This window comes from Rhamphochromis longiceps, linkage group LG13 (genome assembly GCF_057381845.1).
Source record: "Rhamphochromis longiceps isolate RC_006_pf linkage group LG13, R_longiceps_female_GT1.1, whole genome shotgun sequence".
NCBI classification, from domain to species: Eukaryota; Metazoa; Chordata; class Actinopteri; order Cichliformes; family Cichlidae; genus Rhamphochromis; species Rhamphochromis longiceps.
This window is the reverse complement of record NC_140569.1, coordinates 26733549-26750888: the sequence shown is the minus strand read 5'-3', so window position 1 is coordinate 26750888 and position 17340 is coordinate 26733549. Positions and strand designations below refer to the sequence as shown.

Sequence of the window (17340 nt, the reverse complement as noted above, 5' to 3'; positions counted from 1 at the left end):
TGACATTCCACTCCACCTCTATTTAGGTGTCCCTTTACTTTATGTAACAATACATGCCGCACAGAGTATCATACTCTGCGTTTCTCAGCTTAAAGACAGAAATTAGCTCAGAAAGGATTGTCTGGAGGCCTGTAATAACGGCTCGCGCCTCAGAAACTCTAGTATGTGTCAAAAGGAGGCAGAGAGGGAGCTGATGTGGGGGCTGCACAAATGCCAGGGATACCTCAGCCTTTATTGTATTCAGAGCCAGTGAGCGTGTGCAGAAGGTTTGAGACACCGAGCGTGTGCAGTCAAACTGAGTGTGTGCCAACAGCCGTGACACAGAGGCCAGAAAAGAGCTGGAAGGGCATTTGATCATTTGGATACAGGAACGTGTGTGGTATCAACTGAGACCATCGAAGAGGACTCTGATTGGAAGGTGCGCTGATAATTAACTCACAATTGCATCTTTCCAGTTAACAAATTAGTAGTTTCTGACCCATTTGACTGATCTAATTATGATCTAATGTTGCCTGTAAGCATCCAATATTCTCGATTAAAGGTTTAGTTAATGAATGTCCTGGAATGATCTGAGTGCTCAGAGCCAGAAGAATACCTAAACATAAAGTCGGTTCTTGTAGTAATGAAATAAAGGACCTTATGTTGCTGTAATTTAGCAATGATCATAGCAGGACAGCATATTTCAGTGAAAAGCTGCTAATAATAACTGAATTGTTTGATTCTTTTGAAGGGTTGATATAACTGAACTAATCAAGATTAAACTTTGGTATCCAAAAAAAAAAGAAGATTTTCTGCTGTGTACTTTGGCTAATGTGCTAAAGATCTGCCTGTTAGCACTGAAACATTAGCATTTAGCTGCTACATCTGACTATAACAGCAGTTTTGTGCTGGTAGCATCTGTTTTCAAAACAAATCAGATGAGGTTAGAGGTTGACAGTCCTCAGTAAACTTGCCATCAGAGCAGATTTCTTTTCCCTCTTTAAACCACGTGACTCTCAGCTGAAAATAGTTTACCTTTTGGAATAATGTCAGAGGAGAAAAGTTGGAAAAGATAAGGGTTGTTGCAACATAGTAACAAGCACCAGATAAAAACACTCATTGGGCCTTAAAATGCAACAAACCTGATGGAACCAACTAGCAGAGACGTGGCAGTGACATTCAGTGACTTCAAGTGAAAGTGGGCGAATTAGTGGTGATATAAAGTTGGTGAGTCCCCAGTTTTTCTCAACTTTGAAGCAAGTGATTGAAACAACTGCCAATGAGAGTGAAGGATAGCAGATGGTTAGCCCCCAGCCATACAGGCCTAGAGACTGCTTGGTAACCACCTGACAACGACCGGTATTTAGGTAAAAACAAGTGTTACTTGACTGCTTGCAAGTTGTTGCTTGAGGTTACTGGTGGTGTGAAATGTATTGCTAAAGCTCTAGTTTTACAGGCCTAGAGACCAGTCAGCGTCCTGCTAGTGATCACTGGTCACTAGAGAAAAATATATATTCCCCAACTGGTTGGCGAGTGGTTGCTGGCTATTGGTAAGTGAAACTAGTTGCGATTGCTTTGGTCACTGGTAGATTTCTGCAGTTGCCTATAGTTTGTTGCCAGCTACTACAGCTGTAGTGAAACTAAAAAGAGTATAACATAAACTGAAAATAGAGACCATTTGCCTTCAAAATAAAAGTTGCAAATCTTTGGATTCATGGTAAGGGATAATTTTACTTTGATATCAAATTCCTTGGATTTTTTTAGCTTTCAGTACTGCTTAGCAGTCAGTTAGCAAGTGTTTGCAGACAAGTCAGTGTTCTGACCAGTTACACCCAGCAACAGCTTGTAACCTCCTGCAGTCGGTTAACCGGTCAGAGAATACACCTTTGTCCCTGGCAATCCGAGGTTCCCAGTGTTGCTGTAGGATCAAAGCCTTATAAAGGAAACTGCTGTCTGGACTGTCCACCAATGAACAGCCATCAGCTACAAATCAATGGGTGATGAGCAGATTGTTTCACAACAGTTATGCATATATCCTCATTCAACGGGAACTATGACGTGCCTTTGATGTATAATCCTGGCCTTAGTCATGTAAAGCACTTACTGACTTATTTACTTACTACTAAGTTTGTCTTTGGTGATAAATTGCACTTCTTTTTCCTCTTTGGTACTTTTCCCACCTTTGAGCGACTCACACATTAAAACGACTCATAATCACTTCAAACTGTAATAGTAGTTTACAGGATTTTTGGCATGAACACCTTAAAGACTAATTAGGCTGAAAGCTACTGGAGAAGTAAAGACTTTTGTTCTGTTAAAGAGCTTTTGAGGTAGACATGATAGATGAGTGAGGCTTATCGGTAAGGCTTATGCAATATACTGTACTACAGCATTTGCCCTATACAATGTTGCTTTGATTTAGAAGGCAATAAATTATAGTGATATTAGAGATAGCTGCATACAGTACAGTCTGGGATTTCTTTTATCAAATCAGACTCCAGTCTTCTGTCTCCGGACAGACAGTGACTTTGTATCTATTACAGTTTATTGCAAAACAATGGATGATGATGAAGTAACCTTTTATTCAGCCAGGGCAGAGAGAAACATTTATTTTCACATGCATCTGTTACCATTGCTCAGCCACTCTTTATGTTCTTCTGCTATGATTAGCAGGGATTTTTCATCCTGCTTTGTTCCACTGCAGCACCTTCCTAACCTTACAAGTCAGATCAGTCATGGAAAACCAAACTCTAAAAGGATGAGAGTCAGGCTCAAGTCCAAGCCAACAGCTTTCTTCTGCCCATGGTAGCTGGGTTATACAAAGGCTGAAGACAGAGAAACACCCCATCCCCATCTGGGAATCAAATCCCCCCACAGGGCTGATCAAACGGATATCTACACTTCTCCCATGTGGTATGTATTTGACATGGGGGGGGTGCAAGGTCAGTGTTGGTCCCCGCCATCCCAATATCAGGGCTGAATCATGTGGGAAGACATATCTGACCTGCCCCATCTGTGCTTGGTTATCACCAAGTTTCTGGAGCCAGGGCTTGTCATCAAATCCAAATCTACGGCCACTGATATACAGAAGTGTCTGAACTGACCATGTGTTTCTCTCAGTGAAAATCAATTTTGGCGGCTCTGTACGTCGCTATAAATGGAAATCTTTTTGTGACTATGAGTCATTCAAAATGTTTGGCCCATTTAAACAAAAATTGTCCAAAAACAATCCAAAAAAAGACCTCAATGCTATTTAGAAAATAAAATATTGATTTAAACATATTTTTGGAGAGCATGTTGGAAAGATTCTGAAGCTCAAACAAATAAATGTTGCCTTGTATGTTGCTCACATCCAACATCTTTCTGAAAATATCATTTTTTTTAGAATCAATTCATTTTTATCTATATAGCGCCAAATCACAAAAAGAGCGGCCTTAAGGTGTTTTATATTGTCAGTTAAAGACCTTACAATAATACAAAGAAAGCAGAGAGCCCCAACATTCATGTAACCCCCTATAAGAAAGTGCTTTGGTGACAGTGGGAACGAAAAGCTAAACTTTAACAGGAAGAAACCTCCTGCAGAACCAGACTCAATGAGGGGCAATCATCTGTCGCGACCGGTTGGGTGTGAGGAGCGGAAGACACAACAAAGACATGCTGTGGAAGAGAGCCAGAGGTTAAAATCATAAATAAATAAATGCAAAGTGGTGATTAAATACATAATAAATGCTCACTCTCAGTTAAATCTGAATCTATCAAACAGCTCGATGACTTTATTTTGTGTCATCCTCAGTTTTTAAGGCAAGTGAAGGCTTTTCCAATGTTTGTTGAAGATTCTCTTTTACATTGGTTGTAAGGCCCTATCTACCATAAAAGATCTCCCAGCTGGTCTCTGAATATTCAGCTTCCCTCTAAACAAGAAGAATCTCACAGTCCTTTGGTCTTTTTTTCTTTGGCAGCCTCTTCTCCCCACATTAAAGAAGTGTGGATTAAGGATACTGGTGAGGCGATTATGGATGAGTTCTTGGCAAAAGGACTATAAGGGATAAAACTATGTTCTACGATTGGGTTCAACTCAGTGTCGTATGTTTCTCTTTTTGTTCTGCTACCTGTGAAAAGTCTCTGCTGTTGCTGCAAGCTTATGACTTTCTGGGAAGACAGTTTTCATTTGTACAGCAGCACACAGAGCTGACAGCTAATCCCAGAAGTCTCTGTGATATTGGTTTCCCAAAAACTCCTCCTTTGACTCTTCCCAGAGCACTGCAATAAGACTACATTTTTTGCATGGCTGTCACTTTAGACTCTGTTCAGTGCCCACCCCAGTTTTCTAGAGAACAGAGAATATTTTATTGCACATGCTTTTGTTATTACTATTTCGCTGTATTATATGATCAGCCTGTATTTCAGTCTTGACCTCAAAGGATCCTACTCCAAGGACATTCTTATGTGCACAAGTATGTGAGTTAACAGTTGGTTGTTTTTTGTCTTTGTGTGTTTCTTGCAGAAAAGAATGAAAAAAAAAAAAAAGCATTCTCAAAGTTACACATTTATATATGAAAATATAAAAGCAGCGTTTGTGTGAGATGTGAGGGCATGGCATTGGTGCCTGACATTCAGTTATTCTCTGACAGGATTTCTTTTCATTTCTTGGTTGAAATGTGTTGGGTTTGACAACAGGGGCAATTCAGGTTACTAACCCACAATGAGTGGGCCTCTACGGTCTGTCTGTCATGCCTGTAATGCACTCTTTTAGAAATACGGTGGGCCCGGCTGGCGTGCATCCAGACCAGTAAAATACAGTAAGCCTGTGCATACATTTGTGAATAAAGAGGATGACAGAGGGAGTGAGAGTGTTTGAGTGGGAGATATAGCAGCAATTTAAGTTCTGTACAGGTTTTCAGTCGACACGTTCTTGTGTGTCGAGTATGTGTGTGCGTTTCTGCTTCACCAGGTGTCTGGAATGCATCTAAGCAAACAGGCAATATTTCACTCGTATGGTCTTTTGTGTCGCTGAACGGTGCACATTTAGGCCTGCAAAGAAAGCCTGAGAGTAACAAATGTTAACTTAAGGCCTCCCTGAAACAATGCCTCTCTCTGTACGCATGAAAAATTCCCCAGCAGCCTGCCATTACATTGTTTAGAATTTATATTTCCCAGAGGCGCACTTTGCCGACACATTCGGATACCAAACAAAAAGGAATGGTTTGCATTTCTCTCTTGCTGCCCTGAGGTAGCTAAACATTCATTAGTCACTGAATTAGACTTAATCAGCTCCACATCACTGTGTGATCAGCTGCAGTAACGCCCCAGGAATGTCGGTGTTATCGTTAACGCTGATGACCGACGCTGTGATTAACGGCACTACGGGGTGTGTTTATCCTTTTTCCTCGCAGCACTTACTGTTTCTTTAACATCTAGAAATAGCATTGCGCATTTAACTCGGTGACTATATTTTTCTTCCATTTAAATTTAAATGTTTCCCTCTCCTGAGCATTTTACAGCAGGAGGAGGAAAAAATAGATAAATATTCCTGTGTCACTGGTGTTATATTACAGCACAGCTGCCAAAAATAAGATGGGACTGGTTGAAAACGGAGAGTATGTGGAATAAATGAGCCAACTAACTTTGGCAGAAAGTTATTTAGCTCATAATAAATTATAAAATAGGAACAGGAAAATTTATATTTATTTCTGTTCAGGCTGACACAAAATCAAGTGGAAATTAGGGTAGAGGGCAAAGTCAATCTAGTTATTTTCCCCCTCGGACTCTATTTTCCTCCTACCTTTCATCCTCGTGCATGCTTCCAGTGCATTTTCACATATTTTAAAAGCCTTAAAGGCAGAAAAGGAAGAAAAGAAAGAGGAGGTAAGTCTGTGAAAAAAGAGTAAGAGAAGAGGACAGAAATAGTTGAGGGTGTGTAGGCCCGGCTCTGACCACTGGCATGCATGAGGAAGCAGCCTCCATTCCACAGGCCAGCGGATGGTTTAGAGACACTACAGAGCACACAGCTCAGCAGCCCACATGCAAGTCCACTGGCCTTCCCCACCCTCGGCTATTCTGGGCCTCTTTGCCACTGTGGTGGCTTTCACTCAGCAACCACACAAATAAAGCCTGAGCAAGAAAAACATGAGAAACTGGAGGTAGAGGAGAGGAGGGGGAGGAGATGCATTGTTTACTGTTTATCTTGTTTTTTTTTTTAATTTCCACTTGCCAACATATGGTTAGGGAGCTGATTTACGGGACTGCGGCGTCGCTAAAACAAAGTCATCTAGCCGGAGTTTACAATAAGCTGGCACGAGCATCTCCCAAAGGTTTAAAGGATAAATCTGCTTTATGTAACTGAAGTCTTATTTTTTCTGTCATGATGTTGTTCTCAGTAAGTGAGAAGGTAAGTACGGGAGGTCAAAGTTAAACTCAAAGTTAGATGATAATCAGTGATTGGCAATCATCAGCTTGGGCCCTTGCTTTCTTTTTAGATACGGTTGTCTAACCGGATGGTTAGTTTTTGAACCTATGCGATCATGTTTCATGTCACTCGTGTTTTTGCTAACAGTATCACCACATTCCCAGTGTCAGCTATCAACTTGGCGAGTACGGTGTCATTAAAGCTTTTACGAAGGATGGAAAGTAAGACTCGGAATGATCCTTTAAAAAGGAAGCACCGCCCAAATTACAGTTAAATTATGTGAGTCTTATTTTCATTACTCTGCTGTTAAAATACTGATAACATAGCTAAAATTCTAGGATGTGGCGCAGTCACTTGTCTGCCCACAGGAAATGAGCAAATCAGATGCTATCACAAGTCAATAGTAGCGGGTGAGCAGTAAAAACTGACTACTTTACCATAAGTAATTCAAATTCAAATTCAAATTCAAATTTTATTTGTCACACACACACAACCATACACAGTATGACATGGGGGTGAAATGCTTGTAGCTGTACAATGCCCGACCATTAAATGACAGAAGAAAAGTTTTACAATATTTACAATTTACTACAAAAATTTACAAAAATTTACAAATTTACAAGTAGATTCACTGAGCATAGAGTTTATTTTTTTAAGATTCTTTTAAAAACGTTATTACTAATTCCTGTTAAACTTAAAGGACTAAATTTGATAAAAGAGTATAAAAAGTCACGTCAGAATATTTGTCATGCAATAAAAATACACTCATCATTTCACAATAGTCTCTTAAGTCATCGTATTGTGATATAAAAACCTGTGGCCAATGAATCAGCGTCACCAAGAGCCACTGAGAGGCGGTGCCAGAGATTCTTCTCATTCATGTTTAATGATTTATCCGTGGGGATGTGGAATTAGTAGTAAATACATGATAAATGGCCTGTATTTATATAGCGCTTTACTAGTCCCTAAGGACCCCAAAGCGCTTTACACATGAGTAAATCTGGATGCAGATGTGTGGGATTTGAAAGTGACGCACAACACAAGCATTTGTTTTAACGTTTACCTAAGGAGGAAGTGAAATCCTTGGGATTAAAACTGTCTCGGGCCAAGATATGGTCATGTCTAATGTTTTAAAGTACAATAAACAAACATAAAAAGTAGTATTTCACAGAAGCGAGATGCGAGTGGCAGAATATACAGCTAAGCCCGCAGTTATTCATACCCTGCTTGTTTGTTTTTTGTGAAGCAGTGTCTGTCATTTACCTAATTAATTTGCCAAAGGGCTCAAATACATAATAGTAGAATAGTACGATTTAATGCTTTTTAACTTTTAACATGGACAGTTAAGAATAATGCAAAATGTCAGTGTTTATAATTACACATACCCGTCATAGCAATCAATAGAATATTCTTTTTGCTCAATCGCATCTTCTACTTTGTTATTGTAGTTCGTAACCATGATCCTGCATTTAACTTCCTGTATCCTAAACCACTCCTTCTTGCCGTAGACGTCCAGCTGAGTTAGGTTGAAGGCCTTGAGTTTCAGCTCCTTCAGCAAATTTTCATTGGCGCTGAGGTCGGGACTTTGAAATGCCCACTTCTAAACCTTCACACGATTATTGGTGAATTTACTGCTGTGAAGTTACGGCATAAACCCAGATTAGAGGTTGAATATCTTGCACTTTCTTCAAGGGTCATGATCATGATCCATTCGACCTTGACCACAGTTCCCACCATCATGCGTCCTTGCTTTTGTCCTCCATACAAAGGCTGTGCCCATGTGTCCAGAAAGCTCAAGTTTTGTTTCCTAAGACCACAAAATAAATAACCAGAAAGCTTCTCCCTTCTCCAAGCGCTGTTTTCTAAATGCCAAATGTGCTTTCAGAAGCATGGGCTTGAGCACAAACATAATGAAGAGTTCACTGAAGTGTAGCCCTTGAAATTTGTATCCACTAGTTTGACAGATTCTTCAGGATGGCCTTGGAAGTGGTTATTGGATTGCTAATGACTTCCATGCCAAGACTGGGGACACTTTGAACTTCCAACCTGGAACTTTCAAAGTGTCTGAGTGTTCTTGAGCTTCCCATGATGGATTGTACAGTAGCCTTGTGAACTTGGAATCGTTTTGCAGCCGTGTTTTAGCTTTGAACCTCTTTATGGGCAGTCACAAGGTTCAGGTTACTTACTTTAGTTCACAGGAATATTTGGTCTGCAGTAAATAAGTCATTCATCCACATTTTCAAAACAAACACAGACAACCAAAAACAGACCAACATAACACAACACATAAATAAATAATTATAAAAGAGAATCCACGTAGCGTCATGGGGGCTAGCAAAATCTTGACCTCAAGTCAACACTGAGCTCCTCAGTCTTTATCACAGTAACATTTGATATATTGGCAACATGTGATTTTAGAATCATGGTGCAGGAAATTTAGATATTTAATCAAAACTAAAATGTTTTGAAGTTGTGACGTTTATAAGAATTTTTGTATTTTGCCTTAAAATTTGAGGATAATTATCGATGTCAATAAAACTAAAAAAGTGTTTATACCTATTGTACCACCATTACTTATATATTTTTGCAGATAAACATAAAGGATAGACATTGTTTCACAATACATAAAAACAGGGAAGGCGTATGAATAATTGCCAGCTTAACTGTAGGTTAGGATGACCCTCAGCTTAGTATATGTGACAAAGAACAGGCAGAAGCACAGCTAGCATTCCAATAAACAAGAAACACTGTGACTGAGCATTCCAGCTAGGGTCCAGCTTGTCCTGACTCCGACTGAAGTGTCTTTGCTTGTTGTGGAATTTTAGTGGGTGGGTGGGGGGCTTCCTCTGGCTGCTGGCTAACACTGTCAACACTGACTACAAGTACAGATAAACCCTGCTTCTCTTTCTGTCTATAGCCACTTTCTTATTTTCTCTAAGTTCTCTTGATGAGGTTGATTGAATTATTTGTATTTTTAAATCTTTGTTCAGATCTCTAGTAAAATCTTCATAGAGCTACTTTAACTCTTGGTTGGACTACTGGTTGGACTACTGCTCCCAGATGGCCACATATGTGCACATCTGGGAGCCACTTTTCATGTATTTTCTATCCTCTGGTTAAAAGTATCTCACTATGGCCGGACATGAGCTCACAAGACAGAAGAATCAAAGTTTTTACTGTCCTAGCTGCTAGTGTGTAATGATATTGTCGTGACGATCAATGTTGGAGAAAGTCTGACATGGGTTTGGCCAGTGCGAACTAGAATGTAACCTTTATGTCCTCTGATAGCAGCACTTTAGGAAAAAGAAGAAAACACAATGATTTAAAGATTTCAGACAAAGTGTTGGATGGTGCAGCAGTTCAATGTGAGATGAATAAAACATTTGCAACTACATGAAACAAGCTCTTTGTAGTTCCTTTCTTTAATCTTACCTTTTATACTGTGTCTACATTCCCATCAGCATAGAAAGCACGATTTACACCGACTGAGGACAGACAACATTAATAGCTGTGAACTCTGTGATGTTGTGTACGACTCACCTCTTTCTTGCCGTGATAGTGAATTCAGTAGATTGACCATTCCATTTTTTATGAAATCATTAAAGATTGATTAAAAGAAAACAAGGAAGCACTACAACTTCTGTTGCTCTTTGAAGCAACAGAGTCTCCTGAGACTACTGCACATGCTGAATTATTAGCTTCGCACTGTATTTGGCTTCATTTCATTGTTCACACTCTATAGTACAGTCTGCAACTGAGGGCATGATTCCAGTGTAATTAAATGCTATTTAAGTCAGGCTATATTATTACATCTTACAGTTTCTTTTTTATTTTATTTTACTAGTTTACCTGGGTTTTTTCCTTTATTAAATTATGGGGGTATTTTTAGGGGCAAGCTTTAAGATGTTCAGCCCTGATATTGTAATAGAGACAAAACACTTTATGAGGCCAGCTGACTCATGGTAACATAGACATCACAGTTTCAATATGCTTTTGAAAATGTTTCCTGGTCTGAAGAGTCGTGATTTCTGCTGTGAAATTCAGATCTTAGTTTAAGGATTTGATGTAAACAACCTAAAAGCTTGGATGCTTCGATCCATCCTGCCTCGCATTAGTGGTTCAAAAAAATTGGGATTCATTCATGTTATGTTCTCGTTGGCGTATACTGTAGTTAAAGTGTTTCAAAAAAAATTGTTCTCCAAAATTTCGATGATGGAATTATGTTTAAGTCACCACTAAATATGGAATTTGGAACTTCTTTAAAACAAAATGTGAAAACCTGGGTGGGCTTTTGCTAGTAATACAAACGAGGTTAACATCAGCTAGCAGATTAGCATTCACATTAGCTTAGATGTTAGTGTAATGTTTACTAGCAGCTAACATGGTTATTTAGCAACTTTCTACTCAATTGAATAAATGTGATTCTTATTCACCTAAAGACTCACATATTTATACAGTGTTTTTACTTCCACCTAAACACTTTTAACTAAGATTCCCGCTCTCTCACACAGAAGCACAGAGGCTAAAGTCTGGGCAAGTTTGGGCAAGGTGCTAAACTCTAGGGTTTAGCATCTTGCTCAAGGAGTGTTTGATACATGGGATCTCGGATCAAACTACTGGCCTTCTAAATGGCTCCACCTGATCCACAGCCGACCCAAATGTTCAAGTTCTACATATCTTTTTATTTTTTTATGATGTGGTTGATTTTATTAGACACTGAATTATTTTGGATTATTTGGTCATCTGGGAGAGTGCTATACTGACATCTGTTCCTATATTCTTTACTATATTGGTAATGATAGGCGTAAAAGCTCAAAAAAGATATTTTAAAACACATTACAGACTTGCATGGCATTATGGCTTTGGTGTTTTGTACAGACAGTAAGTGGAGCTTGATTTGCACTTGATAATATCTAATTATCTTATTTTGGTCTACCTGAGTAGAGCAGACATAATGTAACCAGATAGACATGACTCATACTGTCCTCACCTTGACATGCACAAATGCTGACTGGATAATGTGTCTGGAGCTGTCGACATCAAGTGCAGGCTGTGTTTAAGAGCAGATTATCTTGATCTTGGATTTATTCTCTTCTCAGCCACACAGGGCTGTTGTGTCTCAGTCAGCAGAGACTAGTGATGAAACTTAGTTTGTTCTATTAAAATAAAGACTTGCTGAGGATACTGAGGTTGAGCAATGTGTCCCGTTGCATCAAATATCCAGTCCTGACAGTGATCCTCATCCACAGCTCGTCCATCTGGTGCATCTCAACACTAATTCTTTAGGCGCCACCTTCTGGCCACATCTTGCCTACATATAAAAAAAGAAAGAAAAAAAAAAGCACTTTCACTTTCATTTTACCACTGACTTTTAGCTTACTACATGCAGAGTAATTTCAATGAGATAAATAATTAACATATTTTTCCCCTTTACAGCACAGGATGACCTTCATACATAAATTTAAAATACTGACAGCTGAAATGTTGTTGATAGACTGCATTAATCTCTCAGAAGATAAGTGTCATGACCTTGTGTGTTTACATAGTAAATGGAGAGGACAGGGAGGTTTGATCAAAGTTCAAGGACAGCTATGTGCTGCTGTTGTATTTGGCTGTGCTGTTAGGCAATCATGTAGTCCTACCAAGTACTCCATGTTTTGAGTAGATAAACATTTTTATTGTTGTGGACAAAAATCTCAAGAGAAATCTGGCCCACAAATTTGCTAGTGATGTGTATCTCCTTCTGGAGGAATGCTCAGTGTCCGATTGCATGACTGATTGTCACTGCAGGGGAGGATACAAGGAAGGAAGAAATCATTAAACTACACAATCAAAAGTCACAGAGAGGTCTCTCGATGCAATCGGCCTGTCTTAGGTTTTCCTAGAATTCATAACTTGTTAACCCCAAAAACCCCCCTTAAAGCTGCTGTTGGTTGAATTTTGAAACGATCAGATTAGAAGCCATTGGACCAAATAAATGGCCAGGATGGAAATCTGTGCAACGCAAGCTAATTCACTTTATAACCAATATGAAACGCTGCAAAACTGTGCATGAATTAGAAAACTGGTGTAGTTAATAAAACAACTGTAACACGTTTACCTTTAAAACGCAGTTTTGATGTCATATTGATGATTTGTATAGTCTTTAAGCAACAATCTGACACATTATGGTGTGGTGAGTGCTATCGAAAGTGACTTCGCTTAATATAAGACATGCACAGCACCGACAAGTCAGGTAAGTGAAGACAGTGCCCTAACCCCTTAATGCCTAGTGTGTCATATTTGATAAATACAGGGTTTTTTCAGTTGTTGAGACTTCTACATCAGCAGTGTGATTTCCCCCCCTGAAAACCTGAATAAATTGCATTTTAAGCAATTAAAAAACAAGCCGCCAGATATCACAAATAAATTACAAATTAAAAGTCATGTATGTAAATTTAAATTTTAAATAATTTTGTCAGATGGCTCAATAAATTTTCTGGCAATTATTTCAGATTTTAAGCTTTAACAGGCTAATCCTCCAACAGGGTCGCCATTACCAAACTTGACCTGGGTGGATCTCACTTCTGAACCTGGAAGAGGATGCAAATATATATTCTGGCTTCGGTAGAATATGTTTACAGTTTTGGGTATGGCAGTTATAATAATTTTTGTTTCAGAACATAGAGTTCATTTATTTCTGTTTGCCACACCATGGTGCAGTGACCGTCAGAGAAGGGAACGGGAGTTTGATTAGACAAGGGAGAAAATGATGTTTCCTGTTTCTACCAAGAAATATTTTTAGGAAAGAAAACAACAGGAAACAGCTGAAATACTCATTTTGTCTGAAGATAATTGAATATACAATGAATTAACATTTTTAAAACATTGTGTTTCTGTTGACTCTTGAGAGTAAACTCTGCTGCAGTCCTTTAATCTCCTCCAAGGCTTTAAGTTAAAAAGAGCAGGTCACTTATCACTAACACAAAAAAATTACTTCTAGTTACTTATTTTTGGTATCTTTTTGTTATTATTATCATTTTTATTTTCTTTTTACATTTGCTTTATTACAAGGTTTTGTGCTTGTCATGTCTTGTGTGGCAGTTTTACATATTTTACCAGCTTATGAAGGATCCAATCAAACAACAAAAGAAAAAACAGACTTGGGATTTTATGTAAATGTCCATACAACATCAACATAAAAATGCTGGGGTTATGGTTAACCTGCCATACAGAAAAAAGAGAGCATAAAAAAATTAATGCAAGAAGAGATGATTAATTTGAAAATGATGAGGAGACAGAAGTTCAAGGCCACTTAATGTTCACTTAATCTCTGTTATCGTCTATACTTTGACTGCATTCAGTTAGAACAATAGTTATTATTTGTGCATACTTTTACAGCTCAAGCCAAAATTATGTAGGAAACAGACACTGATTCATTTGGCAATGGGAAAAGGGAAGACAGCTCGCCATGCAAACATGCAGGAATGCTATTCATGCTGCTGAGTAATACCGCAGTTGGAAGCCGCTATTGCAGACTGACGGGAATACTTTTAAACTGGGATCATGTCTTGGAAAAATATTCATGTTTCATCCACAGATGAAGCCTGAAAAACTAATTTTGGTTAACCCAGTTAACCTGCCAGACACCATAGCATAATCCCCCGCACAAGCAGGACCATGACTTTCAGCAGGAAGAATTTCAGTTTAACTGGGATGCAACTCACAGGTTTGTGTTGATTTTTGTTGGTTTTCTAACCTTGGGGGACGTACACATTAATTCACTACAGCTGAGACTCTTGGCAGACCTGAGGATAAGAACACTGAGTGCTTGCAGCTGAGATAGTCATCAGGTAGTGCTGTGAGTTAGACTTCCCCAGCTCCTCACGAACGTGATGTTGTGCATTCTGTTACACAACAGTAGCCACATCTTCATGGCTGAATGAGTCTTTAAACTATCTGTTAACACGGCACGCAACTGATACAGAAGTTTTTCCTCCCACTGAGGTAGGCATGTCATGCACATGAACACTCCTACTACAAGACCGACAGGGAACAATGAGGCTTCACACTGTGGTTTGTGTGTGCAGTTCTGATAGCGATGCCTTATTTCTCCCACATATTGTTTGACAGCTGTGATGAGCTTCTGTGTGTGCACAAAGGCAATTCTGCGATATGAAAGTTTTGGCAGATGCGTGCTGAGTGGATAAAACAAAATCGTTGACAATATCTGCTCATCTCCAAGCTTTGACCCGACGGGAGCAAGGCCATGGCTGGGTGCGCCTCTCTTATCGCCATATCTTCATCTGTGGGGCCAACCCAGAGCTGCTGGCCAAGCTTTGTTGTTTTTTTTTCTTCTCCTTTTTGCACCACCATGCCTCTGGGTTTCAGGTGGGCTTTTTGTTCCCTGTGGTAACTGGATGCAGGCTGTGGGCTAAGGAACAATACAGCTTTCAGAGAGCAAGGAAGAAACTGCACATAGCGATTCCCACGGCATATTATGCAAGGGAACTTCTCCTTACCCCTGTTTTCAAGAAAGTGTGCTTACCTCCCTCTCTATAGGCTAAAGGAAACATCCATTTAGAGATCTCATGTTCATCTTCCAAATCAAATAAACACAGTCAACTTAGAAAGAAGTCATTTATGTAATTCACCCACTCGTAAGGTCATCAAGGACATTTGTTGGTTGTTTTCTTTTCCCTCCCCTGAATGAAATGTTTCTCAAACCATTAATCATGAACTTGTCTTTATGTGCAGATTAAAAAAAGCATGAAGGAAGAAGAAGATCAGCTAATACTAATGTAAATAAACAGAAAAGGATGATTAAAAAAAATACAAAACTCAATGATTTTTGGCCTTTGCCATAATTCAAGGTCACCTTTTTGGAGATTTGTATTGGACATGATATATGTTGATAACTAGATAACTAGGGAAACTCTATCAGATAAAGCTTGATATCCTTGAAGATCTTTTTTTTAGGCTTTAGTGTTTCTCTGTTTAATCAGACCATGTAAGGACAGTTCCATGACTGCAGAGTGCAGGTCCAAGGTTTATGCAGTGATAATACGTGTGCTTAGCAGTTTTTTTTAAATCCTGGAGGACATTCTGCTCAGGCTCACTGCAGAGAGACACTTGTGTGAGTGAAGCATACACAGCGGTGAGTCATTGTTTGTGCTTATTATTTCAGAATAATTGCTACTAGTTTTACATAAAAGGAATTTTAAAAACTAATTAGATGACAAAGCCTTTGCACTTTCGTTAGAGATTGTAATTGTAAAGAACATAACATTTTGAAGCAGTTATTATCTGTGTTTTCTAAATGCAGTTCTGGCACATTTGCTATTGTAGTGGACCTTGATCACTCTTTGCCTGATTATTAACTCGCATGTTGAAGCCAAGTTGAGAAAAAATTGAAGCGAGGAATGTTTAGAAACTGAAAAATAAATTGACAGATGCAACAAGTAAAGTTTAAAAAAGGTGACTGCAGTGCAAACATTGGAGTGCAACAAGAAGGAAAAGGATCTGAATGGCATATAAGGATGTTGTTTGTGCATTATCCATTTCATATCAAAGCTCACTTTATCAACATGAAGGACATGTTTCACAGAGATAGTTGGAAGATAGGAAAAGGCATGTTCTGTGATTTGTTTTTGTTCTGTTAGAGTGTAGGCCTGTACTGCCACGTAGAGCATATGCGAGCACACGTTCAGCTGAATATACAGTAATGTGCAAAAATCTTTAGTCAACCCTATTTCATTTCTTATTCTTCAGAAATAGTTTTCCAGGATTCTTGAAAGATGTCAAAGCTCTTCTTTACATGTTTGCTGCCTTTTGTTCTGTACTCAGCCAATCCATGGTTGATAGTATTCCATTATGTGAAAACTTTGAAAGCCCTTTAGACAATCTGGAGAGCCTTCAAAACAATATAGTCTGTCTCTTGGGAAGAAAAATAAAAATAGGACAGGGCTAGATCAATGCTGTTGCACACTACACAGTAAGCAGTATTAGAATTGTTAAAATTAGAGCTGGAGCCTGAGAAGTCTCTTCCATCAAAGCCACATCGTGCTCTATGCATGTAAGCACAGTGTAGCACAGATATGCATATTTGACAGCCAACAGGGTTTTAGCTGCATCAGTGGGAGTAACTGAAATGGTCCACCCACATTCTGCCTGGTGAAATAGAAGCAGTGGCTCTTACACCGTTGCTTCTCCCAAATGAACATACTCAAAAGAAATCAGTAACTAACAAAATAAAGTTTCTTGTGCACTGAGGGTAGAGGGTAGAAAGGATTGCTTTTATGAATGGCTTAAATACAGACAGGGAAGCAGACCTAATGTAAATTTGGAGTTTTCTTTCTACTAAACATGTCATTAGTGGCCCTGTGATGCATTAGTGACCTGTGCAGGGAGTATCTTGCTTATCACTCTATGACAGCTATGCCATGAGAACCTTCTGTCCCCTCAGAATAAGAGGTTAAGAAAAGGGATAGATGAATAAATTAATTAATAATTTTAGAAATGTCTCATTGAAATTTAAAATGTGATTTTCAAGAGAAATCTTGTGACAGCAGAAACTGCAGCGGTGGCAGAAATTACAACAGATATATTCTAATAGCTATGCATTAAATATCTGAAGTGGCCAAAAAAGGGCTCAATAAAATATAATGTAGAACACAGATAAGGCACAATAGCGCAGTGACAAAAGTCATTGCAATACAGGCTTTCTTTATTATTATTATTTTCTTTTTTTCATATATATATAGCCCATTCATAAACTCGTCGACAGCATTCTATTTACCAGTTTAACCAAATATATTAAACATAAGCACACAGAACCATCAGCAATCAATTTTTGTTTTTGGCACATAACCGGAACTCTTCCTTTCGGCGCCTGAGCCAGCACGGAATGTTTTTGCTGTCGCACCAGATAGCTGTCAAGCCGACAAGTGCCTCCTTCCCTACCTTACAGTAAGGTG

General features: G+C 38.9%; 1 protein-coding gene across 4 annotated transcripts in view; it reads left to right on the top strand.

Moving 5' to 3' along the window:
- The first annotated feature begins 266 nt into the window (after positions 1-266).
- Positions 267-17340, top strand: part of rmdn2 (regulator of microtubule dynamics 2) — a 54529-nt gene continuing 37455 nt past the window's right edge. Inside the window, exon 1 of one of the 4 annotated variants that reach the window (XM_085428781.1) lies at positions 267-418. The gene's annotated coding sequence lies outside the window, so the exon portion shown is untranslated. Of the gene's footprint in view, positions 419-15468; positions 15522-17200; positions 17338-17340 lie in introns of those variants that run through there. The other 3 variants (XM_085428782.1, XM_085428780.1, XM_085428778.1) reach the window with 3 other exon arrangements.